At 39.7% G+C, this 14978-nt stretch overlaps 1 long non-coding RNA gene across 1 annotated transcript; it reads right to left on the bottom strand.

The window, feature by feature from the left end:
* Window positions 1-3147: 3147 nt before the first annotated feature.
* LOC120569306 lies at window positions 3148-8280 on the bottom strand. Its single transcript, XR_005640858.1, has 4 exons — window positions 8241-8280; window positions 7894-8107; window positions 5346-5413; window positions 3148-5072 (listed from the first exon to the last, which is right to left on the bottom strand). It is a non-coding gene; the product is annotated as an uncharacterized LOC120569306 (long non-coding RNA).
* Between the last annotated feature and the right edge of the window lie 6698 nt (window positions 8281-14978).

Here is a 14978-nt window from a genome sequence, read left to right as displayed (position 1 = left end):
TCAGAGCTTTTCATGAGAGAACATTGGACTTTTAGATTATCTTTCCCCTAACATTTTTACCTGAACATCTGTCTGTATTACATAACAATGATCAAAAAAAGATGTGAAAAAGAACCTTCTAAAAATTTTAAATCGGCATCTGAATCTGCATCTGCATCAAAGCAATGATAAATACTGACAAATGGGAAACATTTAGAATTGTATTCATTTAAGTAATTGCAGTAGTTAGTAGTGTAAAAATACAATTTCTCTGCATGTTAAATTAATGTAGGCTACTTCAACGTTTCTTTATTGTCCAGATGCATTGCATACACTGTGGTCTATGTCAAAAAATAGAAGCAGATAGATATATTGCAGCTGATTGGATAACCTTTCATTGGAATTGCACCTTGTACAATTTCATGTGACAAATAAAATTGATTGATTGCTGAATATAAGCTAGGAAAATGTATAGAGTGGCAACAACTATTTTTTTTATCATTCTAAACGACAGGCAAGATGTATAGGCAGCTAAACTAATTTATAAACCCTATTTAGATTTTTACCCTGCTAAATCAATGCAGGTTTAATGCACTGTTTTGTACTACTTTATCTTCGAGGAGCACATTTTACTTACTGACTAAAGACGGTCATCAGCAAGTTTACTTAACTGCTTCTGCCAGTATCTCCACGCAAAGCAGTGGTGTCACTTGCAGTCCATTAAACACATATTCATGTTCACATTTGGCTCACAAAGCAAGTGATTTCCTTATCTCCTAGCTCTCAGATTCAGATATGCTCTTTGATAATTCTCCACAGCTAGATCTGTGAAGCATTGTTGTAGGAGGAACGAAACACTGTTAAAAACAAAGCGGTTAAGAGATGGGGTTATTCATTTTACCCATTTTTTACAACTTCAACAGCCTGATACTGTGATGCTGTGCAGGGAACACTTTCATTACTCTACAGTCTCTCATTTTGGTACAGTCTCCTAAAAAACAAGATTTTGATGCTAATGCTAGTACCCAATATAAAGCCCAAAGCTGATCTGTGAAACATTTTTCAGGAGCTCAGGAGCATCAGATGCCTTTGAGCCTTTTCCAACATGCATTACATTAAAACATCATTAGCTCAAAATACATCTGATATGAATGAGGAGCTTAATGTCATGCCATTTAATTTTATTGCTTTGGTTTTGGCAATGCAGCCCTGTAACCTTGTCTTATCAATGTAACACTGTTAACTAGTTTAACAAATATAATTACTGTAGACTATTGAAGGAAAACAAAACATCATCATGAAGTGCATTACCTGCTTTCTGCTTAGCCTTTAGTATTCCTCCTAATTAATCTCCACATTACCTGGTGGATGTTCTGTTTTGCAACTCTGCTGTTCCTCATCATAATCAAATGCCAGGAGTAAAGTATCTGCAGAGAATCAGGTATCACCGTGATTTTCTGCTGAATTATTTAAGCCATGAAGTGCTGATATCAATGGGTGGGAGCTGCTGTATAGAACCAACTCTCAAAGAGCTGGGAGGTTGCAGAGAGTTCATCGTGAATCTGCTTGCCTCAGTTCTCTTCACACCTCGTCTCTTTAAACTCATAGACGCACACACGTAGCTTTGATCAAATTCACAAAACAACCAAATGCATAGGAATTTATTTCCGTTTTATTATCGTCTTTCAGAATTAATATGGAGCACTGCTCCAGCAGTTTCAACATTTAACCCAGCTCAGTTGCACATGTTAAGATTATATATAGTTCATGCTTTGGAAATAATATAGGCTAATGCATGTTGAAATGAAAAGTTATCTCTGATCTTAAGGTCATCTTTTTAATGCAATACTCCAACCCTTTGAAGGTGTGCTTTCCATTTCCATTCATAGTTTACATGATTTATTTAATCACTGGAAACTTCAACTCTCTTCTCCCATCAGAATTACAGTAATAATATGTTTAGCAAAAATTGAAACCAAACAAAGCAGAACTACTAAATTTTAGCTTGAAGAAAACATAAAAAGTCTTTCATGAAACTCACAAATCTGATTTTCTATCAAATGTTAAAGCTTTTAATACTCATAGCATCTCTGCAAAAGCAAATAATTGAGGCACTTTGCAAGCCTGGATGTATGAAATTCATATGCAGTGATTTCAGACAGGTTGTCTTTCTCCTGGTTGGTTGCACAGTGTAATAAAACCATTGTCCACATTGCTTTCATCTGCAGCAAATAGACCCAAAAAGGATTTTTGCAGACTATATACAACACTGAAGCTTTGAAACTGGGTAAAGTGCATACAGCTAATGTGCTCCTCAAGCAGGTCATCTGAAGTCTGAATCAGACGGGCAGAAAGCACCGCATTCACTCCCTGCAACTTCTCCTGTAGCCTACCTCTGAAGATAAAAAGAAGTCTTTTTGAAGTGCTGCTCATTTTCATTGAGGTGAGATGAAATGACAGGTGTGAGATGATAACCACTGAGCCACCACAACACCACACCATGGCCTATAAATCTGAAACCACCCATTACTTCTAGTCATTACTTTATCTGGGATCATAAATAGACTTTTACAAGCGAGGAACCAATTGAAAAGATGAAAGCCATTCTATACTTCACTTGTTAAAAACATAATGAGTAATAGAAATGATTCCCAGTGACATCTTTTTGTAGCTTGTGTTCTCCCCCTGGTGGCTCATTGGTGTACTGCTCTTGAGGACTTCCAGTTTTGAATTCACACATAAATGGCATGTAGGCCTAAGAGGGGAAGCGATTTATAGGTCTGGACCTAGGCAACTCTTAGTATGAACTTTGCTACAACATTGCTATATAGTCTGATTTACAGTTGCAATAATTTAATTACAACTACAAGCAGGAGTATTCTGTCTTTCTCATGCATGTCTCTGTAAACAGCAGAGCAGAGATCTTCAACCGGGGGTCCGGGGCCCCTAGGGGATCCTCAGAGTCACTGCAGGGGGGCCTCCAAATTGTTAATTTTTTTAAGTTTTTCCAAAAATGTAAATGTCTTAACATGAATCCAACATATTATTAGCACATATAAATTCCCACTGATGATAGGCTTACTGGCATATAGATAAGGTAGTCACTAAGACAGCCATCCACAGATAGTTAATTCTAAGGATTCACTGTGCAACATGTAAGTGTAACATTAAAAGATGATTTATAAAATCATGCCGACAATTAATATTTTAATAGCTTAGTATTCTATGCACTTAAAGAGGTATGTATAAAGGCTTATAATGCCATACACGTTATTTTAGGCACAGTTTAATATGCAACTTCATTTTATACAATATTAATAGCAGGGAGTCCCTGCTCCATCTCTTTGTTTAAAAAACGTTTACCCTGTAGTAGAGCACAGAGACCACTCTGCTTAATGTAATATATTTGCTATTTAAATACCTTGAAATAAATCAGTACAACAGTATAATAAGGAACCAATTTGCATATTTGAATTATTTAGATCCTTTTTTCAAGTATGTCTACCTAATGCCAATATGGGAAGAGTTTAAACATTCTTTACTTTTGCACCATGCAGTAGTAGTAGAATGCCAAATCACCAGTGTTAAATTAACTGAGTGTTAAATTTAACACTAGGAAAGTGTCTATATGCGTCCACTCTTTTCAGTGTTAAATTAACAATTTTGAAAGTGTTAATATTTTTATACTCACCTGGAGTTGATTCAACCCTGTAACGAGTTGAAAGACACTGGCCAACACAGAGTAGTGTTATTACCCTAGAATAGTGTCAGTGTTACAAATTCTAAGCTACCAGACTACACTGGACTCCAATTTAGTAACACTAATAGGTGTAACAAAATTTACTCTAAAGGTGTAAAATGTTGTGGACAACCTTCTTTTTACAGTCACTGTGGACAACCAGGAACCCAGGAAGTTGTGGGAAAAACAGACAAATCAAAAGTTTAATTCAGCGCCTCACTGCCCTCCAAACTGCTGACCAAGACTTCAGTAATGGGGCCAAATTGAAATCTTTGAAAATAAAAGTTCTCAAAATGAAAAGCCAACTGATTCTGATATCTCTTTGCTAGTTTTTTTGGAATGTTTTTAAAGTTTTTTTACAGACTCTGAAAGCTAATGCACCCAATCTTCCTAATACACCGTGGGAAATGTATCATTAGATGGTGCTTTGGAATCAAATTGGTCTGGAAATAGATTTAAAAAGCTTAAGATGATCAAAAATCAGATGTCTAAAGTATGGAACAGCTGGAGGGAAGTGAGTGGACAGGTTAGTTTCACACCAAATGTTGAGGACAAAGCAGGAGTTTGTTGAATGGCAGCACAGTGTTCTGAATGAAGGGCTTTAGAACGCAGATTTAAAGTTGGATGATCTTCACTGAAAACTGATTGCATCTCTCCCTTTTCAGTTGAACAAAATCGACAGCACTACTTTGCACTGAATGATTTGACAAATCCAAAAAGGCTATGTATAGCCAAGTTGTCACCTGTAACCTGAAAAACTGAACCCTTCCGAGGTGTGGTGGAAAAGAGCTCAGCCCTTTCTCCTGTGTTGGAGGAAGTAAAAAAACAGCATCCAGAACTTTTACATCATCCTGGACCAAAAGGCCATTCCATGTAAGATTCAGACCGGAGTTGCGGCCTTTGACGAGCTCTTCAAGGCCCATTTTGCTTTTGCTGTGTCCTTTAACGATGCGCTGTGCAACTTCTACACATTCATCCAGACAATCGTGTATGGCATTGAGGTTGGCAGTGTGAAGAAGAGTCCTCAGGTGAAGGAAATTAGACTTCTTTCAGTTCAGTTTGAAGAGGAACTAATTTCTGACTTCAAATGTTTACATGTTTCATTTGCAAGGTACACCACAGAAATTGTTCACTGTTAGACATTTGAAGCTTCAGCATGGATTGTACCCAGGAAGGTCTTTGCGTTTGCTCTGTGGAGAGGCTGGATGTTTGTTTTTGCACACTGTTTTTACAAGCTGCACTTATCGCAAGCACACTGTGTTGATTCAGGTTTCCTAAGCAATGTTGAGTTTGAGCCTGCAGCTAATGTTGGAGGTTCTGTTTCCTTGAGGAATGTGTCCATGCTTCTCCCCACCTGAAAGAGTGAGAGTGAGAGAGAATTAATGACACAGAATACAATTTGGTTTCCTAGAATTAGGATAAAATCTTAAAATGGCTGGAGGAACACAATTATATTTTCTTGTGCAGTTCATTTCAAAGTAGACAAAGCTGCTCCTGTGTTGTAACACCAACCCTGTAAGAAAAAATAAATAAATATCTGCAACACGTAGGGCCCCCATGCCACTTTACTATCAGCCCTTGATTACTCTCAGTGAAATATGCTTAAAATACATTTCTTAGAACATACCTTGAGAAACTTCATCAGGCGGCCAGCAGCTTCTGTTGTGCTAATCTTTGCAGTCTTCTTGCCCTTGGCTGTTGGAGACAACAGGTAAAGCAGCAAAAAGATGGTGTCACATTCTACAGAAAAATAAACATAATTGCAAATATAGCTGCAAGCAGCAATGAGGGGGCCAAGCAATACACAAGCATGAATTGCGTTGCCACGGCATGAGCAAGCTCTCACAGCAACTTTGATGGCAATTGGATAAAGAATGGCTGAGATATCAGCTCATTTACTTTGTTACAGTGCCCCTAGAGGCCAAATTACATCAATGTCCTTGTGCGTTCTCACAATCAAGTGCCAAGTCCCTGTACCAAGTTTGGCTTTAGTACATCAAGGCGTTGCTGAGATATGAGCGCACATTCTTTATTACAGCGCCCCTAGAGGCCAACTGACACCACTTTCCTTGCACGTCCTCACAATCAGCTACCATGTCCCTGTACCAAGTTTGGACTTCATACATCAAAACGTTGCTGAGATATGAGCTCACTTCCTGTGATTATAGCGCCCCCATAGTAGTCAAAGGTCACAAAATTTATTTTACGTCCTCGGGATTGGGTCTTGAGTCCATGTACCAAGTTTGGTTTTGATACGTGAAAGCGTTGGTGAGATATGAGCTCATTTCCTGTAACTCTAGCGCCCTCCTAGTGGTCGAAGGTCACCAAATTTATTGTGTGTCCTCAAAATGAGGTCCCAAGTCCATATACTAAGTTTGGTTTCACGTAAAAGCATTGCTGAGATATGAACATACTTCCTGTGATTATAGCACCCCCTAGTGGTCAAAAGACTCCAAATGTATTGTGCTTCCTCAGGACAGGGTCCCAAGTCTATGTACCAAGTTTGGTTTCGATACATGAAAGTGTTGCCGAGATATGAGCCTACTTCCTGTGATTATAGCGCATAGTGGTCAAAAGTCACCAAATTTTTGAGCCTCCTCCTAATTGAGTCCAAGTATTGAGACTGGTTTTGATATGTGAAAGCCTCCCCGAGATATGAGTTCACTTCCTGTTTACTGGCTTTTCCGTCAATTTCGATTGGCTGTGACGGGCAAACGCTTTTGAATATCAAAACGCAATGAAATAACTTTTGTGCAGCTTGGTCTGAAGATCATCTGTGCCAAGTTTCGTGAAAATCAGAGAAATTTTGTGAATTTTGATGAAATCCAATATGGCGGCTCGATCAATTATGTTGACGTCACAAATTGCCATGTGTCGGCCTTAAGATCTCCCACAGTATTAACAGACGCTGCTAGTAAGTTTTTATTCCAAACACATCAAACGTTATAAGCCAAAACGTAAATTTGCTAATTACAGCGCCCCCTATAGGTCTAAGGTCACCAAATTTATTGATCCTCTTCCTAATTGGGTCCTGTACCTATTACCTATTACCGAGATATGAGTTCACTTCCTGTTTGGCAGCTTCGCCGTCGATTTCGATTGGCTGTGACGGGCAAACACTGTTGAATATCAATACGCAATGTGATAACTTTTGTGAGGCGTGGTCTGAAGATCATCTGTGCCAAGTTTCGTGAAAATCTGACCAATTTTGTGACCTGTGAAAACTTTTTAGTCTTTTTGATCAAATTCAATATGGCGAAAGGTCCAACATGGCGGATATTGACATTATGGGGTGCGTTGAGTTTGGCGACATCCAAGGATTCCAACTATATCTCGATGTTCAAAATCAGGCATACGGTTCAAAAGTTAATCGCATGGATGGAACACCAAATTTGACCCATTGGTGGCGCTAGACTGCCTGTAGTGCAGACCTAAAACTTGGTAAAATGAATTATGGGAGTGTCCCGAAGCAATGTGCCAATTTCACAACTTTTTACTGTACAGTTCTATGGGCTGCCATAGAGTCCCATGGCAGAGGAAAGATGTGTATTAATAAGAAAAGGGGGCTTGGCCCCCAATTTTCTGAAATGTGTGTTTAAATATGCAAACAAGGCATTATCTAGTGCCAACGTTGGTGAATTTAGGAGAAATTTACAGGCGCAAATGGAAAAAGTGGGATAAAATAAACATCTAAATATGTATTTCTGCTGTTTGTTTTTTATTTACACCCAATAGTCTGAAAGAAAACATTTAATGGATGCAAAATAGCCCAAAAACTCAAAATGATGTTTTTCCCGGTAGTGCCCTTAAGTACCACATACATGAGACACTGAGTAAAGCAGCCAAAAATCACAGGTGTGGTCCAATGATACATTATATTGGGTTAACAGGGAATACAGTGAATGCACTTAAGGCATGTGTAATCTATAATCTCCAATTAACATTTACCACTATAATCTGATTCCTGTTGGACAGACAAAAGAAGCTCATTCAATGCACTTTGAGGAAGGTTTTTACACTCTGCAATGATCCGCGGTCTGAAGAATAATGTTGGCCATTTTGCAAGAAATGTACCAGACACTTCCTCATCAAAGAGCATAGTGAAGTCTTGGTCGATCTTAAAAACAAAACATTATAAATATATAATATATTAAAAAAAAGTCATATTTTCTTACCAAGCCTGATGTGTCCAGAAATCTTGGAAAAAGGTCTAGGACAGTGGAAACCTTGCTGGGTCTTGAACAAACTTTTGTCTTTTCTCAAATGTTGCCTTCATTTTGTCCTTGACAAGGGTTGTGTCAACGGAGTGTCTCATCACCAATTTGTATTTCTTGATCTCTTGAGCAGAGGCTTACACACACACAGGTTAAAATGCCAATAAAGTGTTTACTGCAACATAAAGAAACTACTATTAACAAAAGAATCAAAACAGATGTGGAATCAGTGTTATCAGTAGTGTAAGCGGTGTATGTGTGAGTGAAAGATATGTAAGCAAATAACAACTGCAACAAAAGAAACAAACCAAACCCAAACCAGGAGATGTGGACCCTAGGAGCAGGAGAATGAAGAGCCTGAACAATCAAACATGACTTGTATAAATAGTCTAGGTTGAGGCCTACCCAGGTGTCCACCAATCAAGCAACGAGCCCTCCCAAACAGCCAGCTCAGCCAATGAAGCCAAAGAAGCCAACAGCAGGCAGAAAAGGGAGGGTTCGTAACATCCCCCTCCATAAGAACGGGGTTTCTCTAAGAACCACGTCAATCGTAAACACTAAGCCTATCTCCTATACGGTCTTTACACAATAATCATCAATACACTTTGGTTATGTTTGAAGACAAATTAACTAAAAAAGGTCAATACATTACCCATAGTCCCATGTAAATACTACTCCTTCTGGTTACTTCCCCCAAAACAGTCCATCTGTCTCCAAGATCCAGCAACCCTGGATACTACAGGAGCAATTTAAGGCAAAGAAAAACAGAGGAAATAGGGGATAACTCAGAAAATAGAACAATTAAGAACATGAAACTAAGGATCTAGGGGTGCGCGAGACAGCGCGCCTGCGATGACATTGGTCAAACCCTTTTATATGACCAATATCCAAATTATACGGCTGCAAAAACGACCGCCTCAGTCTCTGGTTGGGATATCCTCCCTGGTCTTATCCCCCAGATCCCCCACCAGAATCTTGCGTCCCCTTTCTGCGACCTCTTTGGCAGCCACTGGTGGACAGCTCCTGCCGTGTCAAAGCTTTCTTCACCTCCACCGTGTTCCCATTGATGACGTGGTACCTTGTCAGCACTGCTTTGGTGGCTGAGTCGGTGTCCTTGAAGGAGACAAATCCAAAGCCCCTCTTCCTGCCGGTCTGCTTGTCAGAAATGATCACAGCCTCCTCCACCACGCCGAACCCAGAGAAGTACTCTGTCAGGTTGTCCACCTCAATGTGGTCCCTCACACCGCTGACAAAAACTTTCTTAACGTTGGCGAGGATGTCAGGGTTATCTGCCACGTCCCGTGCTATGATCCTCTTCAAATCCACGTCGTGGCCTTCGACGACAAGTGGCTTAGGAAACATGTCATTAGAGTCCTGTGGCCTCACTGAGTGTGCTACAACAGAGGAACCAACTGGCAGCTTCCCAACATCAGGCACCCCGACAGCCCACACTTTATCCCCAGCCAAATCATTCCCCAGAATCATATGAACACCCTCAACAGGCAACTGAGGCCGGATGCCGACTGACACCTCTCCCCGGACAAGACCACAACTAAGGGATACTAAATGTAAAGGAACAGAGAAAGGAACCATTCCCATACCAAGAGAGATCACACCATCACCAGTATCAGTTTTGGAAGAAAATGGGAGCACAGACTCAAGAATAAAAGAATCTAATGCACCGGTATCTCTTAAAATCGTAATAGGAACCTGCACAGCACTTCCCACCAGTGAGACAAACCCCTCTGAGATGAAGGCTGAAAAATCAGCCTTCGAGGTCACAGATGCAATGCCTGAAACAGCCATGACAACAGGCTTCACCTGGCCGGAAAACTTTCCTCTCAGCAGTGGACAATCCTTTCTCCAGTGCCCCTTCTCCCGACAGTACCTGCAAGCATCAGATTCAACTGGAACACTCCACCCACCATACTTTGACCTATAGGGCAGTGTGTCACTTGTTAACATTGACTTTTCCTGACCACGATGACGGTCAATCTCCTGGCGACCATCGACATTACTTCCAAAAACACTTTTGTGGGTCAACACATATTCATCCGCCAATATAGCAGCCTCCCTGGGTGTCCGTACTTTACGCTCATTAATAAATGTAGCAACACTCCCAGGAACTGAGTCTTTTAGCTGCTCCAAGATAAGCAGATCGCAAAGACCCTCAAAAGTGTCAACCTTAGATGCTGTACACCAGCGCTCAAACAGCGATATCAAGTCACGAACAAATTCCATGTAAGTTTGATCGTCAAGCTTACCTCCAGAACGGAACCGCTGACGATAAGCCTCAGGGACAAGTTCATAGACTTTCAACACTGCAGACTTTACAGTCTCATAGTCCCTACAATCGGCCACACTCAAAGCTGAGTAGGCCATTTGTGCCTTACCAGTCAGAACACACTGCAACAACACAGTTCTGTCTGCATCTGGCCAATCCCTAGCATCTGCGATACGCTCAAACAGAGAAAAAAACATGTCTGGATCCAACTCACTGAACTTAGGAACCAAGCGAAGATTATTAACCAAATCAAACTGAGTACTCCTGCCCCTAACTTCGTGACCACCAATACCTGACACGTCTGATAGCTTACCATCCTTCACCAACTGTAACTGATACTGTTGCACCTCCAACCTTGTACGCTCAGTTGTGTGCTTCATGGTCTGAAGCTGTATCTCCTTGTCAAATCTCAACATCTCCAACTCCACCTGCTGCCTAAGCTGCAACTCCAACAACTCCTTCTGCTGCTCAAACGTCAAAGTCCCTACGCCAGCAACCAGACTAACCACTGGACTAACCACTGGCTGTCTGCACAAAACCCCCTTCTCAAACAAACCTTCCTTTAAACAAGTTTTAACACTCTCCTTTAGCTTCTTATCCACAACATCAACCCCATAGTGCTCTGCCATCTTCAACAACTGATCTTTTGTGCATTGCTCCAAAAGAGACTCTGAAGGATTTTGAACAAAATTATCTATGAAAGAAGTCATTCTCACCAGCTACACAAACTTTGATTGGGACACAAAGGGAAAAAACTACTCAAGAGTAACACTAAAACAGGAGCCTCATCCCTGCCTAACTAACCACAACCATTTAAGCTAGCTAACTAACTCACCCCTAGTCTTCGTGCAGTTAATGGTGGGGGGTACTTATGCACTCTAAACCAGTGGTGTGAAAAAAGCAACCAGAAAAACTGGCAACCCTCTCACAGCCATGGAGATGCTCCCGAGCTAATAGCTCTACCCACCTTCACCGCCACCTAAAGCAACACCACGAGTACCATAGGAGTACTCGCTGCCAAGCCTAACAGAGGAAGAGGTACTCCTGCACAAAACACCAAACACTCCTGATTAATCCCACCTTGAAGCCCCAATCAAATATACAACTCCAAGATATCCATACACAGCTCCTACAAACGTCCACTAAACAAAGCTAACTGGCACTAAAAACCTGGATTTCCCCTCAACACAACTGACAAAGGTACTCTAGGCCAACTTACAATTTAGGCTAAATTAGACATAAACTAATTCACTCCTAAATTGTAACACACACACACACACACACACACACTCTCTCTCTCTCTCTCTATATATATATATATATATATATATATATATATATATATATATATATATATATATATATATATACATAAACATTAAACATTGTGAGCAGGTCAATAGATGCATTTCTCTAACTGATCTCCTGATGAGGGACTTCCTGAACACACTGCTTTTAAATGTCGATAAACACACCACCTTGTACAATAATTGAAAAATACTGAAAAAGGCCTGTTTTTCACAACTTCTTTGTTTTTTTTAGCACATTTTTCAATGCGTTTCTTTCCTTTGTTTTGTTTTTGACAGTGAAGATTTCACCATTCACTTGAGGGTCATATTTAGTTTGTTGTGATGGAGATCTGGTATTTCCAAATATGGGTAGCTGCATCCTTAAAGTAATGTATGTGAGCAAGGAACTGGATAAACAGCAAATGGTTTATGTGAGGGTCAGATCTTCTCATCTGTTCTTTACAATCCTTATACCCTATGCCTTCCTCTCCAAGCTTGCAGCTACCTTTGTAGATGTTGTTGTTGTAGTAGTTTATTTTAAAGTGATGGTTCAATGTAATTTCACCCTAGGGTCCTTTGCACCATGACCTCGAGCCAAACACCCCCCCAGAAGCTTTTTTCAGCTAGGTCGAACATTGGGAGAGTTAGCGTAGAGTAGCATTATCAGCTGAATAGCTTAGCGCAGGGGCTAATGGACCCAGGTTTGTATCTGGTAAATGACCCCACTAATAATGCCAGAAATGATACCAAACTTCTACACTTGTACAAATAGTTTATGCATTCATAAAACGATAGATTGGAAAGTTTGTAAGTACACCAGAAGTTTATGTAAATAACACTTGCCTGTTGGCTTCTCATCTCTGCTGCTGCTGCTGCTGTTGTGCTTAGGGCCGTCTACTAGGGCTGGGCGTATCGATCTAAATCGATAGTATCGATACCAAGATGAGTACTGGTATTGGATTGATACTGTCGTGATGAGATTGATACTTTTGTTGCAGTTTCTCTCCGTGTTCATGCGAGCACAGCGTCTCTCCAAGTCTGTGCGCAGTGTGCAAACAGCGAAGCGCTGTATGGAGTTTATTCACTCCAGCTGATATGGACACTGCCACATGTGATGTGCGCAAAAAAGTATTTCGCCACTGTGGTAACACCACCAATTTGCAAAAACACATTAAAGCAGTTCACCTGAGAGAGAACTCCGAGCTGCAAAAAAAGTTGAGGAAGGAGGAGGAGGGGGGAGAACCCCAAAGAAGAAAGGATCTTTGTCCTGTGTTTTATCATAATCATAATCAACTAACTAAAGGCAAAATCACAAAATAATTCAATGATCGTGACATTACAAGTAAAAAGTATCGGTATCGGTATCGGCGATACTAGCCCTGTATTTACTTGGTATCGGATCGATACCAAAATTCCCAGTATCGCCCACCCCTACCGTCTACAAATTACAACACCGAAAAGAGATACAACAAAGATATTTGTTAAGTTAATGATTAAATAAGGTAATGTCTCCAAACTTACCTCAATTATAACTTGTCTCCTGCTAGTTATACTACAGCACTTAATTTAAAAAAAAAAGTTTAATTAATAAATATTTTTGTTGTATCTCTTTTTGTTGTTGTAATTTGTAGACGGCCCTAAGCACTCGTCTTACTGCCGGCAGCAGCAACAACAACAGCAGAGAGCAGAAGCCAGCAGGCAAGTGTTATTTACATAAACTTCTGGTGTACTTACAAACTTTCCAATCCATCGTTTTATGAATGCATAACCTATTTGTACTAGTGTAGAAGTTTGGTATCATTTCTGGCATTATTAGTGGGGTCATTTACCAGATACAAACCTGGGTCCATTAGCCCCTGCACTAAGCTTTTCAGCTGATAACGCTACTCTATGCTAACTCTCCCAATGTTCAACCCAGCTGAAAAAAGCTTCTGGGGGGGGTGTTTGGCTCGAGGTCATGGTGCAAAGGACCGTAGGGTGAAATTACTCCGAACCATCACTTTAAGCCTTATTTTGGTGTATTCATGTGCTGGTGGAAAAGTCCAACATCGTGGATTTACAAATCTGCAGCTAAACATAATTACCTTAAATATTAAATCCTGAAAGTCAAATATAAACTGAAAATAAATATTTAAATATTTGTTTTACATTGATAGACCTTAGCTAATTTCTATGTATTGCAATAAAATTTTCAGCAAATGATTGTGTTACTAAAATAATGCATAATTACAGTACACAGCTCCTTCTCCTTAGATTAACCTCAGCACTTAATGCATCCCAGTATGAAAACATAATTGATTCATCTTATTGAAGTCCTTAGTCAGCTATGGGAAAACTTACAGTGAGGTTTTACACTCCAGAGTCTGTTAAGTGCCTTGCATAACATTTTCACCAAAGTATATATGTACTTGCTTTTAAATACTAAAGTTAAATGAAGCATAAAGTTTTAGTCATGAGGACCACTGAGTGACCTCGCCACAGTTACTGCAAGTCTCTGCCCTTGATTTATTTGTTTTAAAGATATATACATATATATATATATATATATATATATATATATATATATATATATATATATAGAGAGAGAGAGAGAGAGAGAGAGAGAGAGAGAGAGAGAGAATAAAAAGACAGGTCATTTATAATCTATCTACAGCGTCTGAATGGACAAATGTCGTTCAGGAGACAATGAGAAATTAATTTTATGTCTCGTGGCAGTGAGAACTAAGCTCATCCTGCAGCGCCTGAAGTGTCATCCAATTCAGTGAAACAATATGAAACAAAACTTAATTACATTTGGGTAACCTTAACGAGATAATAATTTTTAAAAAAGTAATAGGAAATAGAGTTACAGGTTGAAAATAGCTAATCCTTTACTAATAGGCATTGAAGAAGACATTTGCTAGTAAGTTAAGATGGAAGTAAACATTGATGTTAACAATGCACTGTAGGGTTTCAAGGGTTTCACTTTGCAAATGTTTTATGAGGAAGGAGAGTTGTTAGACCTCAAGGATAGGCTACACACAAAAGTGGGGAAAAGCCCAACCTACTGGCAACAGAAAAAAAGTGTGGTTTTAGTGGTACTGAGTAATTTTGAAATTAATATAATTCAGGATTAATGCATTGGCATTTTTGATTAATACATGATTACCTAAATGGCTGTTGATCAACTAACTGATTAATCAAATCATTAGCCTATGTTATTATTTCATAAACTAACATTTTTGGATAGTTGCAGCAGTAACATTCCAACATGGCATCTCTGGTGCTGTATAATCTCGAAATATAAACAGAAGGCGAGGGTGTGCAGCTCTCTCCATGTAAGGATGTGAAGCAGTGGAGTTGAAGTGTTTGTAAAGCTGCTGTTTGGAGAGAATCAGTCTGTGACTCCCACTTTAAGCCTGCCAGATCATGCATATACATAGACTAGTTCATCATGTTGTGTGTGTGTCTTTGTACAACAGTTTTAATTCCAG

This window comes from Perca fluviatilis, chromosome 12 (genome assembly GCF_010015445.1).
Source record: "Perca fluviatilis chromosome 12, GENO_Pfluv_1.0, whole genome shotgun sequence".
Classification (NCBI taxonomy): domain Eukaryota; kingdom Metazoa; phylum Chordata; class Actinopteri; order Perciformes; family Percidae; genus Perca; species Perca fluviatilis.
The sequence above is the reverse complement of the archived record's forward strand: the minus strand, read 5'-3'. Positions and strand labels throughout refer to the sequence as shown.